Source organism: Lissotriton helveticus, chromosome 11, assembly GCF_964261635.1.
Source record: "Lissotriton helveticus chromosome 11, aLisHel1.1, whole genome shotgun sequence".
Taxonomy (NCBI): Eukaryota; Metazoa; Chordata; class Amphibia; order Caudata; family Salamandridae; genus Lissotriton; species Lissotriton helveticus.
This window is the reverse complement of record NC_136072.1, coordinates 731,276,176-731,292,659: the sequence shown is the minus strand read 5'-3', so window position 1 is coordinate 731,292,659 and position 16,484 is coordinate 731,276,176.

The following is a 16,484-nucleotide window of genomic DNA, read 5'->3' as shown; positions in this document are numbered from 1 at the left end:
CCAAGATGGCGGGCTGAGAGGACGCTCTCCTTGTGTGCTCCCGAGACCCCGGAACCCCTGTGCCGCCTGGCACCGCTGATCTCCCCCAGATCGAGCGGCGAACACGGCCGGAGCGAGCAGACGAGCGACAGCCCAACTTTGAGCCCCGGTGTCTCCTTGTACATAGCGGCGCTGTGCCGGAGCGGCCCCCGGAGCTGGGTTGGCCTACCACGCGGCGGAGGGCTGTGGAGTCGGTGTCCGGATCCAGTCGGGGGTCCGGCGTGGAGCCCCGGTGACAACACGAGGCCAGGCGCATCAGAGACGCACCCTTTGCCAGCGGCCGGTGGGACGGTCGGACGGAGTTCACCAGCCGGTCAGAGACGCGCCGGCTCCCGGACGGAGGAGGCGGGTCCAGCGAGGAACAGCTACGACAGCCTGGGGACCGGGCGGAGCGCCACATTTAGTGCCTTCTTTCTGGAGCCCCGCAAGATCGGAGGTAGGCGAACCGCAGACCGGCGGTCCAGCGGAATCCCCGGTGACCCCCTGGGCGTGGCGAGGTTGCACAGGAGCGGCCCCTGGGGCTGGGGTAGGCCGCCGAGCCAGCAGAGATCGAGAGCGGCCGCGGACCGGGGCCCACCGGTGGTCGGAGGGGGGGCCCCGGCGACGCTAAGGAGGGCAGACAGGCTTGGTGTGCACTCGGCACACGCCGCCACCGCGGCTGTGAGACCAGAGACCCGGCGGGACAGCATCGCGCTAGCCGGCGACCCAGGGGGCTGGACCGGAGGGAAGCTCCTACGCCAGTCCGGGGATTGATTGGGCCAGAGGGCCTGTACCTACGCGCCGCCCTCGGTGCCTCCCCCCAGGGCCCCCCGTGACTGGGGGTGAAGAGAGGAGGTGGAGAGCAGCTCGGAAGAGCCTCGCTGTTTCTGCAGGCGACAAGTGACCCCCACCCCTGGCAAAATTCCGAAGAGATCCTTGCTGGGCCTGTAGCGTGGAGGTGGCGAGCGGCCTGTGGACCTGGCCAGGGGGGAGCCCCTGCCTCCTCGTCCTTCTCTACACGAGCACGGGGGCCGACTGCTGCACTGGGCGCCCCCTGGGGTGGCATCCCTGGAGAAGCAGGGCCCGCATAGCCCCTGCATCGTGTGCCTTTAGACTGTGGTGAGGTCCGCTGACCTCGTGGGGAACAGGCCCGCGACGCCTTTTACTGTGGTACGGTGGTGGCGATCTCGACCCCTACAGACGTGCTGTGCAGCGGACGCTGGCCCTGAGGTGAGGAGGGTGCCCTGACATCGTGGTGCATTGGTTCTGCTTGGAAGGGGCACATCACACAGTCTTCACCTGTGGACTTTTCCTTTGGCTTTACGGAGAAGGGGGGGTGCCCTGCGGCTGGAGAGGGACTGCTGCGCCCATCCTAGAGACGACGCTCCTGAGACACAGGTCGCTCTCTGACTAGGAGTTGACCGTCACGAGCCGCGGCGGACGGAGCCTTTGCGTGACTCTCGGCCATACAGCGTCCAGCCGTTCGGAATTCTATAGGTGCCCTCCCTGTTGCGGCAAGCACCCCCCCTCCGCGATGGCGGGCAACAGAGGGGGAAAGAAAGGAGACCGCACCTTGCCCGAGATGCTGAACAGGGGCGCCCAGAGGCAGGACAGATCCCAACCAGTACCGAGCCCCTCGACCGGCTCTCGTGGAGCAGAGGGAGGCGAGCCCCCAGTCACCAGGTCCTTTCTGGAGTCACTGTTTAGCACGCTCAGGGAGGACTTTCAGGCGCTGAAACAGGAGGTTGCCGGCGAGGTCCGAGAGGTGAGGAGGGAAGTCGATTCGCTTGGAGAACGGGTCGCCACCATTGAAGACACTCATCAGGCCAGGGACGAGGAGATCACGCAGCTGCAACAGGAAGTACTACGGCTCAGGGATCAACAGATCGACCTGCAGGCCCATGCCGAGGATCTCGAGAACCGGTCCAGGCGCAACAACATCAGGGTCAGAGGCGTTCCGTCCAACGAAGAAGGGGAGGACGTCGCGGCCTACCTGCGGGGTCTGTTTCGGGATATCCTTGGAGAAGCGGAGGACTTTCCGGTGAGGATTGACAGAGCGCATAGGGTTGGGCCGCCGCGCCGAGCTGCGGCGCCGCCTCCGGATATCTTGGCCTTTCTGCCGGACTTTCCTCTGAAGGAGAGGATCCTCCGTGAAGCACGTCAGAAACAACCGGTGAGCTTCGGAGGTCACCAAATTGCTTTATATCACGATCTGTCCACCATAACGTTGCAGAAACGCAAATCCTTCAAAATCGCAACGGATTTCCTGAGGGAGCATGGCACGCAGTACTCCTGGGGGCACCCCTTCCGGCTTATTTTCCGGTGGAACGGAGCGCTGCATCAAATGAGATCCCTCCAGGACACGTGTGGAGTGCTGGGTATCACCGCTACGGATGAAGACACACCAGCGCCTCGCCGACGCACTTCTAGAGAGGGCTGGCAGACAGTTCGTCGGCGCCGGACCACACCTCAACCATCTAGGCCGGACTCTCCTACGATCAGGGCGGACATGGACAGCGCCATCAGGGAGGTATCCGGCTCCACATCGCCTAGCGGAGTGGCCTTGACGGCCTGAGCAGCATCCGGGGGGAGATCATCTTGGCGTCACCGGCGCTGCAGGTTTGAGGGTTCCGGGGGGGGGGGGCTCTGGGGGAGCATTGAAGGTGGCTGGACGTCCACTCGGACACTTTACCACAGACTTGCCCGTTAGGGGCTGGACTGGGACACTGGGGATTTCCGTGAAGTTGGGGTTGTTGTTGTGGGGAGTGGGGGGGGAACTGGGTAGGTCCGAGGGGGTGAGACGTAGGGAGTTGGGGTGTTTGGGGATGGTTTGGGGTGTGGGGATGGGGGGGGTTCGGGGTTCGGGTTGTGCCTCATTTGTCTCATGTTGTGCTACTTGTGCTCTTCTGCCGCTTCACAGGGGTGGGGGGGGGTCCACTCGGGTGGGGATTCGGTCTGGAGGCTGGGTGCCCGCTGAGGTTCCATGTAGCTGTTACTGTCTTGTCCTTTCCACACTGGGCCGATGGGGGAGTTGTCGGGCTGGCTCTGCAGGGCTTTGGTCCCATCACGTGCTGCCTAGCTGGCTGGGACCTTCTGATGCTTCTGGCCCACCTGTCACCGACCTGTTGCTGCCCTTGATTGGTCCTCTGGGGCGCTTGTTTCGACCCGCTTTCCCGCCTTGTGAGGTGATAATGCATTCGGGCCCACTTACCGCTGTGACTCCACTATTTGTTCATGGCCCTGAGGATTGTGACCCTTAATGTAAAGGGGTTGAATAACCCGGTCAAACGCAGGGCGATACTGTCCCTCCTTGAAAGCACCCAGGCGGATATCTGCCTTTTGCAGGAGACTCATCTCTTGGCCCGTGACTGTCCCAGGTTGAGGTCTCCGAAGTTCCCGGTTCAGCTTTTTTCCTCTGGGGCGTCTAAAACAGCGGGGGTCGCCATCTTGGTGTCTGGGAAGTTCAAAGGGGAGGTACTGCACAAAGTGGCGGAGCAGAAGGGGAGGCTCCTGGCTTATAGGGTTAGGATGGGGGGTTTCTTTTTCACGGTGGGCTCAGCATATAGCACTAATGATCGCCAGGATTTGTTTTTGCAGTCTGCCTTAGCTGACATCGCGACTACCCCAGACAGGCACATACTTATTGGCGGCGACTTGAATATGGTCTTTAATTCATCTTTAGATAGGTCCGCGCAGCGTCACCCCCAAACTGGGGAATTCTCGCAGCTTAGCGCCTCACACTTGGGGGACCTGGACATGCACGATTTATGGAGACACCTACACCCCACTTCTAGAGCCTACTCCTACTACTCTCACGCACATAGGACTTACGCTCGACTGGACTACCTCCTAGTGTCGGGTCCGCTGGCTGCGCTGGCAACTGCTTCTGACATAGGGGTTCTCACGCTGTCGGACCATGCTCCGGTGTCGGGCTGCTTCCAGCTGCCACCGGTAGCTCCTTCACGCGGGGTCTGGCGCCTCCGAGATACCCTGTTACATAGGCGAGACGTACTGGCTAAGATTCGGACTGCGATTACTGGGTACCGGGAACACAACGAGAACGATGATACCTCCCTGGCGACGCAGTGGGCAGCCCTGAAGGCGGTGCTCCGGGGTGAGTTCATTTCTATCTCCTCGGCTGAGAATAGGGACAGACAGCGGAAGAGGGACGAGCTTACTACCTCGGTTCGGGAGCTAGAACTGGTGCACCAGAGGACGGGGGCCCCCAGAGTCTGGAGGCAACTCAAGGCGGCGCGGAAGCTTCTCTCTGCCCTGGACTTGGACAGGGCGGAATATGCTGCGCTACGCCTGAAACACGCATGTTATACTGGTGGAGACCGCTGCGGCCGGTTGCTGGCGAATAAACTTCGAGTGCGACACCAGCTCCAGAAGGTCAAGGAACTGTCAGTGCCCGGGGGAGGGTTGGCCTCTGAGGACAGCCAGATTGCAGACGGCTTCCGCAGATACTATGAGGATCTATACGCCGGTGAGCCTCCCTCGGCCCAGGCCGAGACCGAATACCTCGCATCGGTCGACCTTCCTATACTCACGCCGGAACAGGCGGATCACCTGGAAAGGGATATCCGCCCGGAGGAGGTGATCGGGGCTATTTCCCGACTCAAACCTGGGAAGGCCCCGGGACCCGACGGTTATACTCCACTCTTCTACAAAACATTTTGCCAGGAACTATCCCCACTACTGACGCGACTTTTTAACTCCTTTGCAGAACCCGGGGCTATCCCCCCGGACCTACTGGGGGCGACGGTTTCGGTTATCCCTAAACCGGGGAAGGACCGTACTGAATGCGCGTCCTATCGACCGATCTCGCTGCTCAATGTGGACCTCAAGCTCTACACGGGAATTCTGGCGGCGCGTTTGGCGCCTCATCTCCCGGGATTGGTGGACCCGGATCAGGCCGGGTTTGTCCCGGGTCGGCAGACGGTGGACAACACCAAGAGGGTGATCCACGTTTTGGAGAAGGCCTCCCGGGTCCCTGGGGAACGTATGCTGCTTTCGGTGGACGCGGAAAAGGCGTTCGACCGCGTGCACTGGCCCTACCTTGAGAAGGTGCTTTGCAAACTGGGGATGGGTGAGAAGTTCCGTACCCTCATCTTCAACTGTTACAAATCTCCTACTGCGACTGTGAGGGTCAACGGTTGCAACTCCGCCCGATTCGCAATAGAGCGGGGAACCAGGCAGGGGTGCCCTCTATCCCCACTGCTCTTTGCTCTGTACATGGAGCCGTTTGCTCAGAGGATTAGGCGAAACCTGGCAGTGACGGGTGTCCGGATGGGGGGTTACATTCACACCATCAGCCTGTATGCGGATGACGTGATCTTCATGTTGGACAACCCGAAAGACGCGCTCCCTGCTTGTCTTACTGAGCTGGACGTCTTTGCGGCAGTGGCGGGGTTCAAAATGAACATGAGCAAGTCTATGGCCCTTGACATCTCGCTGGCCTCCGCTACCAGGCTGGAACTACAAGAAAGATTCCCCATGCAGTGGTCTGGAGACCTGATCCCGTATCTGGGGGTACTGCTGGCGCCATCCCTACCTGCCATGGTCACCGCTAACTATGCGGCCCTAGGGAAGAAGCTAAAGGAGGAGTTGCTCCGTTGGAGCAAAGGTACGCTCTCGCTGTTGGGGCGCATCGCTGCTGTAAAAATGACTCTCCTACCGCAGGTGCTGTATCTATTTCGGGCCTTGCCGCTGCAACCGCCGAAAGGGTGGATACGGCAGACCCAGGCCGACGTCGCAAGATTTGTTTGGCAGGGTCGTAAGCCCAGACTCCGGAGAGCCCTTTCCACGCTGGCGCCTGAGTCTGGTGGCCTTGGCATCCCGGACTTGCACAAATACTTCCAGGCGGCGCAGCTGAGATACTTGGTAGAGTGGAGTAAATGGGAATCGGACAGACACTGGCTGTTTCAAGATCAGGCGGTGGCGGGTAGGACTCTACAGGAGATACCCTTCCTGCGCCAGACTCACCGGCCCCCTAATCTCTATGCGTCCTTGGTCACGCAGACCACGCTTCGGGTTTGGGATGTCGTGAGTGTTAGGAATGAGCTCACCACCTTCCCGTCGCCGCTCACGCCGTTGGCAGGGAACCCCGACTTCCGACCCGGGACGGAACCTGGAGCGTTTTCGCTCTGGCAAGCGGCCAGGTGCTGTGCATTGGTTCATATTTATGGCTCGGAGGGCGCTGTGCCGTTTGATGATCTGCGCAGGGAATACCTTTTGCCCGAGACGGAACGTATGCGTTACATGCGGGTCCGCCATTGGGCGCTACAGCCGCAGGTGCGGGAGCTGGCCGATCGCAAACTCACTCCATATGAGATGTGGCTTGCGACACGTTCTTCGGACGCCAAGCTCATCTCGGACATCTATCGGCTCCTACAACCCCCCGCACACCACCTTTATAACCCCGGGAGGGCTCGCTGGGAACGTGAGCTGGGGAGGGCGTTGAGTCACAAGGAATGGGACGACATCTCCTATAGAGCACGGCACTCGGCATACCACACTGGTCTCACGGAGACCTTTACGAAGGTATCCACGTACTGGTATTACACGCCTCAAAGATTGCATGACATGAACCATAACATCCAAGACACGTGCTGGCGCGAATGTGGGCAAACAGGTACACTCACACACATTTTATGGGATTGCCCGTTGCTGGGTCCGTACTGGCAGGAGGTCTTGGATGAGCTGGACCAGTGCTTTGACATCGAACTGCCACGCCTTCCTGCCTATGTTCTACTGGGGTTACCCAATGGTTTGATGTACCCACTGCGTTCTAGAAGGGGGAGACACATTGCGATCGCTTTAGGCTCCGCGATCCAAAACATACTGATATTCTGGCGCACCACCACTCTTCCCACTATCACGGGCTGGCTGCACAGGTTGTGGCATGTTTTGGGGATGGAAAAGATGTCCCTCACGGTGGCGGGGGAGGTGGACAAATTTGACGACCTGTGGCAACCTTTTAGAGTCCTGTTACAATCAGAGTTCAAGGAGATCACTTGTCCACGATATCTCAGGCTGATGCGACTGACTGCCCCGATCCCGTGATTGGTGAGGGGGGGAGGATGGGATGAGGGCGGGGCTTCTTGGAGGATATGAAGGGCTATTGGACACTAGCACAGGCACGGGGAGGGTTGGGGGAGTTTGGGCAGGGGGGGAAGGGAGTTGGGGGGGTGTTTTCTACTTTAGGTTTGGGATGGGTACATCATGTCACTTTTGCTCCTGATGGGGCTCTGTGGGCGTATAGTTGGTCATATTTTATTGCTGATGGCGTCTCTGATGAGAGTCTTTGCTTTGCATTATCGTGATTACCGTATTCCTTGTATGTATTGTTTTTCTTTGTTGTGGAAACGATAATAAAATGCTTTAAACCTAAAAAGGGCCATTCGCCTAGCCTTAGGGCCATGAATTTGACCTTCCAGAAGAGTGAATAAGTACTTAAGTATGATGACTCAACACCTGGTTTGTAATCGGAGACGTCGGCCCAAGCGTGCTTCCTTCTGGATAATTTTGCTCTGTCGGAGTGGAAAGACCAGAGCCGAACGCTTCGCTTGATTACACTCCTCAAAGCTTATTGTGATGGAGTTTTTCCCCAATATTCCGAGACTTCGAGGAGCCGTAGGGATTGGTCCAAGTGGTGCCGATATTTTGGGTAGATGAGCTGGTCGATATTTCGTTCCAGAGTTTAATCTCAAGACTGTCGTCCTGGGAATTCCGCAGTCTATTGCAGAACTTGATAAAAGCGCCAGCCTCAACGCCGTTGTGATCTAACAGGCCCAGTTCTAATCTCACTTGTGGCAGGGATGAAGACTGCGGCAGACGCCATGCTCGCTTGAAGATTCTGCTAGTTGATTTGTTTAGTAAGATGTTAGTTGAGCCCAACATAATCTTGTGACCATGAGATAAAGAATTTATGATCTTGGCCTTCATCACTTTGAGCAGAGGGATTAGGCTTGGTCCTAGTAGGTGTTTTGAGAGTTTAACTGACGCGACTTCCAGCGACAGTGCTTTTGCCTTAATGGCTTCTTTTTGTTTCGAGAGAGAAGCTCTGGAGTAGAGAAAAATGACCAAATATTTATAGTGTGGCACTGTATCAATGCTTTTGTTATTGAAAAACCACCTGCTGTTCCACTGCTTCTGTTTACTAAAATGAATTATTTTTGTTTTTGACAGGTTTAATTCAAGAGCGTTTTCAACTGTATAAGGAAGGAGTTCGTCAAGAAGCCTCTGCAGACCATCTTATGTGTGGCTCAATAATACGAGGTCGTCAGCGTATAACAGATTGCTGATGCGGGTCCCGTCCAGTTGGGGCGAATGAGAATTAACCTTGTCAAGTAAAGTTGATAGATCAGAGATAAACAGGTTAAAAAGGAGAGGCGCTAAAACGCAGCCTTGTTTAACGCCACTTCCTGTTTGAATCTTTTTTGAGATGTGGGACCCGTCCCCCAACTTTATCCTTATCCAGGTCTGTGTGTGGAGTTGGATGATAGCTTGCAAAAGGCCTGGGGGTATACCCCAACAGACTAATTTTTGCCATAGGCGGGCACATGGCACTCGATCAAAGGCCGCCTTAAAGTCAACAAAGCAGCAATAAAGTTGCATGCGACAGATGTCAGCCTTCTCAATCAATACGGATAATGCCAATAGATTACTGGTTGTGCCTGACTTGGCTACAAAGCTACAAAGCCAGTCTGGTTGAAGGGGAGACGCTGTGTTGATTCAACCCAGGTTGTCAGATCTTCTAGTAAGATACTGGCATAATATTTGGATTCAATGTCAAGGAGGGCTATCATTCTATAAATTTTTGGGTCGTCTCTTTTGCCACTTTTATAGATGGGATGAATGATGGCACCTTTCCAGGAATCCGGGATGTGATCGTTGAACCTGCAGTATGAGAACAGCGGTGTAAGGAGACCTGACCACAACATTTCATCTGACTTAAACAAGGCCTGGGGGAGTCCATTAGGGCCAGGTGCTCCGTCAGACCTACCCTTCCCAATAATCCGGGCGATGGTGTTTAATAAAATTCCGTGTGTTGTCAGCGTCCCTGAGGTGGGGTCGTTTCTTGGATTCTCGATTATGAACCTGTCCAAGTCGCCTTCAACTTTAGTAATAGGCCCAAAATTGCCTATGGTATGGTCATCGGTGGGTGGTGGTTGTGATTTGAATGTCGAATAGGGACTAGGGGGCTGTGGCCCACTTGAGTTTTCTCTAAAGTGATTAAATAGAAACTTAGTCCAATCGTCAGCACTTATGTTTGCAATGATATGTCCACTACCTCCTAGTGGGCCACTGTTTACAAGGGCCCAAAATAACTTTGTGTTGGACTTTTTGTTGGCTTAGACTAGCTTCAGCCAGAACTGGTCTGACACCGACCTATCAAAGCCTCTTCCGGACCTCCTCTGCAAAGCACCATCCTGACCCATCATTAAAACGTCCTATCCTGAACGCTCTGCAAATTCGCAGCCTGACTAGCTCTATATAGCTCTGAAATAGACATCCTCTATAAAGCCCAGTACTAACCCCCCTGGAAAGCACCACGCAGATGTTATGTTATTGGATTTGTAGAGCGCATGGCTGCCCCAGCGACGGGGCATCCCAGTGTTGGATCCTCAGAGATAGAGACTGAAGGACGATACAAGATATAGGGGGCAATCAAGGGAAGAGCCAGGTCTTGACTGTCTTCCTGAACACCCTATGGTCTAGTATGTTCCTGATGGTGCTCTGGAGAGCGTTCCAAAGAGATGCAACCAGAGCCCGAAAGGAGCGACCGTCTGCCCGGTCTCTTCTGACACTGGGGGTGCACACCAAACGTTGGTGTGATGAGCGGAGAGCATGTGAGAAGGGCGTGAGAAGATTGGTTCGAATGGAAGGGGCCTTGCCGTGAAAATTTCTGTGAGCGATGCACTGAGATTTAAACATAATTCTGTTTTCCACCGGGAGCCAGTGTAATTTATGTTTGTATTTGGCCGAACAGCAGGACCGCTGGAGGGCAAAGATGGAATGGGCAGCAGCATTTTGAGCCCTCTGTAATTTAGTGATGCCTGCCTTATTGGCATCCAGATACAGAGAGTTGCAGTGATCTGGTTTGGAGATGATTTGGTGAGTATGAAGGTCAAAGAACCCGAGCAGCGGCCTCAGGCCTCATAAGAGGCTGAAGCAGTTGACCGCCACTAGTTTTGTCTGTGTGGATCCCAGCTACAAAAGAAGTACCCAGGCCCCATTCGACAAAGCACATTTCAGACATCCTTTATTGAACCCCACCAGGCACCATTCAGAAAGACATCATTTAGGCCCATCTCTATACCTCATTCAGAACCCATTTTCAAAGCACCATCCACCTTTCTAAAAACGTAATCAATAACCCCTCAAATGCCCATCCAAAAAATTTCTGCAAAGTATCATCGTGGTTTCTTCTTTAAAGCCACAACCAGCACTCACCTCCGAGCTCCCATCTAGACTCCTATACAAAACCATTGCAGAAAGCTATATCATCACAACTCTTGAACACTGTTTCAGAAGTCCAGTTCAAACATTCTATGCAAAAATTCATCCACGCCCTTTCTGCAAAGCCCCATCCTGACAAACCCTCCAGAGCCCCATCTATATCACCTCTGCAAAGGTCTATCCTGGACCACATACAAGTTTCCATCTAGAAAACCTCTCTACCCCACTCAGCTTAGCCTAATTCGGGCATCCTCTCTAAAACTTGATATCACCTCTGTAAAAACCCATCCAGGTAACCTTAAAAACAGATGGTGTGCCTTATTTGAAAACCGCATTGTCTTTCAAATCCTAAGAACTCCCTCTTCTAAAAGGCAGCTCCAGTCTCTGTTCTTGAAATCTCAATCCACCATCCCTTCTGAAAAGCCCCGTCCAATTCCATTTAGAAAGTTCAATCTATCTCATATTGTTTAAAAATTCCCATCCAGTCATAAAATTCCTCTTGAAATCCCACTAGCCCCTCTTGAAAAGTCATTTTATATCCTGTCATTGCAAGCTGTAGGCTGTGCCAAATCCAGTTGAAACTAACTTACCCCTACTTTCAGTCATACCATCTCGCTGCTCTGAAGCAGTGGAAAAGCGGACACATCAATATACACAAACCACAGATAAAAATAGTGTAAATAATAAAGTTTGCACAAAGTAACGGCAGGCACCGGTGAAGTTAAAATCCAAAAAGAGTAGATCAAGTTCAAGTTCATTTATGTTTAGACAAAAGATTTTAAAACAATAAAACACATATAGATAAAATGTTCCAGTCTCTGATCCCACTCCATTGACCCTCTTGCCAACCCCAGCAACCCAAAGAGCCCTACCATGACCGTTCAACACAATCTACTAAGATCCAATGTGACTCCATATGATACCTCTGCCAGTCAACCCATTTACACAACTTCAAACCCAACAATTTGAGAGCACCATTTTCTAGTCCATACTTGCTTTTACAATTTTTGCGAGGGTACATGCAATGTCTAAAAAGTCCATGTTCGTCAAAAGTGCAAGTGCTTCAGTCCGATGAGCAATATAATTTATAAAAAGCTGTTTTAAAATCACACAACGAAGCCTATAAAAATGGAGACAATCTAATAGAAGAGGAACGTTAACATTTTGAAAACCTAGGTCACGTTATTCAAAAGTGCATTAAACTTCTCAGGCTTTAAATAGTGCTCATTCAGAGGGACGTGACATTTTAAAAGTGATAAATGTAACTGGGCATTAGGCAGGGTGGCTATGTACAGGAACACCTTCTGGTTCTCCCATGATTCCAACATGTAGATTGCAGAGGGTTTATTCCTTAGGTACCCTAAATCCGACAATCGAGATTTTCTTCTACATGCCTTTTTCAAATCATCTTTCGATCGATGGTAGGCCTCCTCCAGCTTAAAACTTTCCATTTGTAGAGCTTCTGCAATTTTCCCTAATCTTGTCCTGGCCTGCACTGCCCATCTTAGTTTGCTCCTCACAATTTTCTTTGCACATAGGAACGATACATTTTGAACCTCCGCTGTCCACAGTTTATCCCAGAATCTCGGAGTTGATTTGAAGGCCAGGTAATTCCAAGCCTGTAAATTCCTTTCTAATCTCAGGCCCATCGCACTTTTAGGCAGACTGAGAAATCTTTTCAAGCATTTACCCTGAACCTTTTCTTAATTTGGCCTCCAAGCTTAAAGACAATAGTTCAGCCCCTTAAAGGTATTGGGAGGGGACCATCAGATTATAGTCTGTTAGGAGAGGAGTCCATGAAGGAACACCAAAAGAGCTCTTAAATCACACCAAACCTCTGATAGTCGAGGCTGCATCTATCTCTACTATTTCTTTATGTAGACCCCCGGTCAATTTTTTAGTCAATCAATCAGGGGCTTATAAAGCATGCTACTCACCCGTGAGGGTCCCAAGGCGCTGGGGGGCGGGGGGGCTGTTCTGCTTGTTTTTTGGCAATCTTCTGCTGAGACTGAAACTTCTGATGTCCGCAAGCCATATCCGCGAGTGGCGACCACCAAGCTCTACGGGAAAACGTGGAGTCTGGTCCTGGGGCACGGGCCACCTGGGCAGAGCAGGAAGAGGGCAAGCAGCACAGCTACCACCCTCCGTGGGCTCCCATTATTCATTTGTACTTGTAAGAGGTAACCACATCCGCTGTCCTGCTTCCCAGGCACCACTTATATGCTTTTTTGTTTTCCCAAAAGACAATGATTTTTGTTTTTTCCAGGTTTACCCCAAGCTTGTTTACCTCACAGTAGATATTAAATCTGTCCAATTTCCTTTGGAGGTCAACTTGGATCAGATCTAAAATGGCCAAATTGTATTCATAAAGGTGTCATGGAATATGGCTACTCTCCCCTCCCCCCCCCCCATCTCTGACAAGAAGCAGTCAGTGGCAGCAAGGCTTCTAGGGAGATCTGCAAGGAAGAGAGAAACCATTTTGGGGCCAGGAAGCAGCTCTGCCTCAGCCCTAATGGGATTTCTTCCGAGAGGGCCCCATTGCAATCGAGCTCCACTTGGGCCCGGTTCTGTGAATGTTGTTCCTGTAGTATAGTTAATAAGCAGGGGGGAATTGATAATTGGCACATCTTCTCCCACAGGATACTACGATCCACTAAATCAAAAGCAGCGCTAAGATCAATGAAACAGAAAAGCAAATTCCAGTAGTTTCCATCGCTTTTTGCCCCAGAGCCCACAGACTAAAGCAATGATGAAGGGTTTAATGTCCTCGATTGAATGCTCCCTATTCCTTAGGGACAATATCATTACCCTCGATCCAGTTGTTCAAGGAAGTAAGTATTACTTTTGAATATAATTTTCCCCCTACAACTAAAAGGCTTATCAAGCAAAATTACCCGGATCATTTGTCTTCTCTTTTTTGTGTATAGGTTTAATGATTGCACCTTTCCAACATGGCGGGAGTGTGCCTGTCCTTGTTATCGACATAAAAACATTTGCGAAAAATGATGCCTACCAGGATGGATTAGACTTGATTATAATTGCCGGGAGATTGTCCGATCCGGCTGCCTTTGTGAAATTTAAGGAGGCTATCAATTTTGTTAACGTTTGTACTGAGAATGACTGCAATTACTTCTAAACTAGACTTTGCCAGGTTCCTCTCACGGTTTCCTCATATGCTTTATAATTATGACTGAAGTGAATAACCCAGGTATTTTCTGGTACTGTGCACCTCACATGGGGATCCAACCTTGTGCACCCTCTCTACGCTAGCTTAAAAATTTGTCATGTCCTTATCCTCGAGCGTGTGAAATATAAGATCCCAATTTGTCTGATAATAGGTCTGCTTTTTAGTGCTAATCAGCGCATCATAATCCTTTCTTATAGTTTCATAGCCCTCTATCCCAGGTGCCCTAGAGGATTCCTTACCCCTTCTGCTTTCCTTCTACTCTTCTTAGCTGCTAGGCACTCTTTATCAAAACAGGGGTGATTTACTTTACTGGCTCTTTCCTTTTTGTCTCCTTGGTTACACAGCCTAACACGGGGGATCAATCGTTTGTCTACCTCAGTGATGAGTTCAGAGTACCGGTCCAGTACGTTTGGGCCTAATTCCCCAGTGAGCCTCTCATATCATTGCTCTCTTGATATTGCAACAAGGTAGTCATATATCTATCGTCAGTGGTGCTGTGACATGGAAGGTGCAATGATAGCAGAGAAAAAGGTATGTATATAGAGGGTGCCCTAAGAAATGGTCAAGGTTATGGGAAAAATGGAATGCCTTCAGGGGTAAAATTTGCGATCCGCCTCTAGTCAGATGTCAGTGACTAAATGTGCAGACCGGGGGCACTGCAACGCTCTCAATACTCTAACTATGTTGGAATGATTGTGAGGGGAAACTGTGAAGAAAAGCATTTAAATGTAATCAAACAGTATCTCATCTATTCTCGCCATAAAGCGTCTAGGGAAGGATACCTCCATCGGGATTACCTGCTCTCTTTACCTGCGGCAGCGCACATAATCATTTTTAAGGCCCAATGGTCACTGCCTCTTATTTTTTGGACCTCAAAACTTGTGCAATGGTTAAAGAACCAAGCCTGTATGAATACATAGTCAATCGGGCAGCATTGAGTACCATACACAAAGGTTTGCGCTGCGGGGATACCCTCCCTGAACACCCATGTCAGCTAACAAAGCCTAACTCAGAGAGAAATTTTATTAGTTGCAAGTCATACTATGAGTGCATTCAGGGAAAACTGCTCTTTAAATTCCATAACTCTCTAGCATGACACTACCACCAACCTCCACCTGAGCAGTGGCTAACCTCTGGTTAAAACCCCCTAAAAAGAGGATGGGAGGGGCTCCAGGGAACTCTGTCAAAGCCATCAATTCCCACTGGAGGTCATCCCGTATGTCCCTCTGGGGATTAACCTTGGTTTACATAGACATTAGTAATAAAGAAGCTGTTTCTGTGGCAACACTCATGCAGGTGCAGGAGGCAAGACAGGAGCCAGTCACTATTTGTCGGAATCACTCTTGCTCCTTTAATAACCTTTGTAGATACCAAAGTCATCAGCCCGCCTCTTAAGTGCCCTGATCCCACTTTTGTTTTTACAAATTGCATTAACCCACTCAGATGGGATAATTCACCCGCCAACCAGGTCTCCTGAAGACTGATTACCTCATGTTCCTCCCAGACCTTTGTAAGATGTATTGTTCTATAATGGTTTTCCAGCCCATATACATTCCACGATAAGACTCCCTGGTTGGCGGGTACACTACAACCTAATCTACCTTCCACCCCCCACCCCACCCCACCCCCAAGAGGAGACACTCTCCCACTCCACGCTCAGACCCACAAATCTATTGCACAAGGGGACTGAATCTACTACTCCATCACGTGAGTGGCCAGGAATGGTTACCTCTAAAGTACCACATTTATAGCCCACCGCACATCTGGGGTTCCTTTCTTCAGGATCTATTACTAACTGCAGATACTGATTGAGGCCTGCATGATTTGGCAAAAGGGGCAGCTCTGGTTGATGTATCTCTACTTCAGCTACAGGCACGATTCTGATAAGTTCATCTCTGGCCTCCAATACCAAGCCCACAAAAACGAGAGAACTAAAGCTTACCTTCTTTACTTCTCTCCCTACCAAGGATTCTCTTAAAGCTACTTGCTCTATGTCACACATTGTGACCACCTAAAGAGTCTTGCTTGCTGTAAATGCTTTTAACAGGCTTGATCTGTTTCCACTTATTCACTCTCTTCCCCTTTTGTGTCACTTCCAAGTACAGATATTTTGCTCTGTGACACCTACGGAGTCCCTGTGTATGGTATGGTTCCCGTTCTACTGTGATTTCCTATTTATGTTAGTATCTAGGCACTTTCTGGACTTAGCGCTCATATCTCTATTCAGGATAGCCTTTCTCTCCGAGCCCTGAGCCACATTCACTGATACTGTGCTGCCCTGATTACTCTCCTTGTCGGTATTACCGTTGCCACTACTTTGGGTCTCGGGGATAAGAGGAGCCCCTTTAACCTCCACCCTCCCCTACTCCCCTTGAAGTTGTCTTCTATTCCCTCTTTGAATTTTTCCAAGGTGACTTATTGCATTTGTGCCTCCAGTTAACTATACTTTCTTGAGGCTGTGTCTACCGTATCTTTGGTTTTAACTGGCCTAATACCTTTCCTACCATTATAGTGGCACAAGCACCAATTTCCAGCCCACCCTTGATACCAACATAGGTCTTCTTGATACATATACTGTTCCCTGGCTCCCCCTTGCTCAGTAGCCACCGCTTCTGCTTTCAGCGGCTGGGAGATTACCGGACTTACAAGAGTAGGCATACAAGAATTAATTGACTTTAATTCTCCATTAATCCCCTTAAGTAAACCCACTTCCACTCTCAAGGTCCCATTAGTAGCAAGGTATGATTCAAAGAGTCCATGCAAAGCTTTCTGCATTAATAGAAGGACATACAGCATCAGCAATGGACCACTCAAT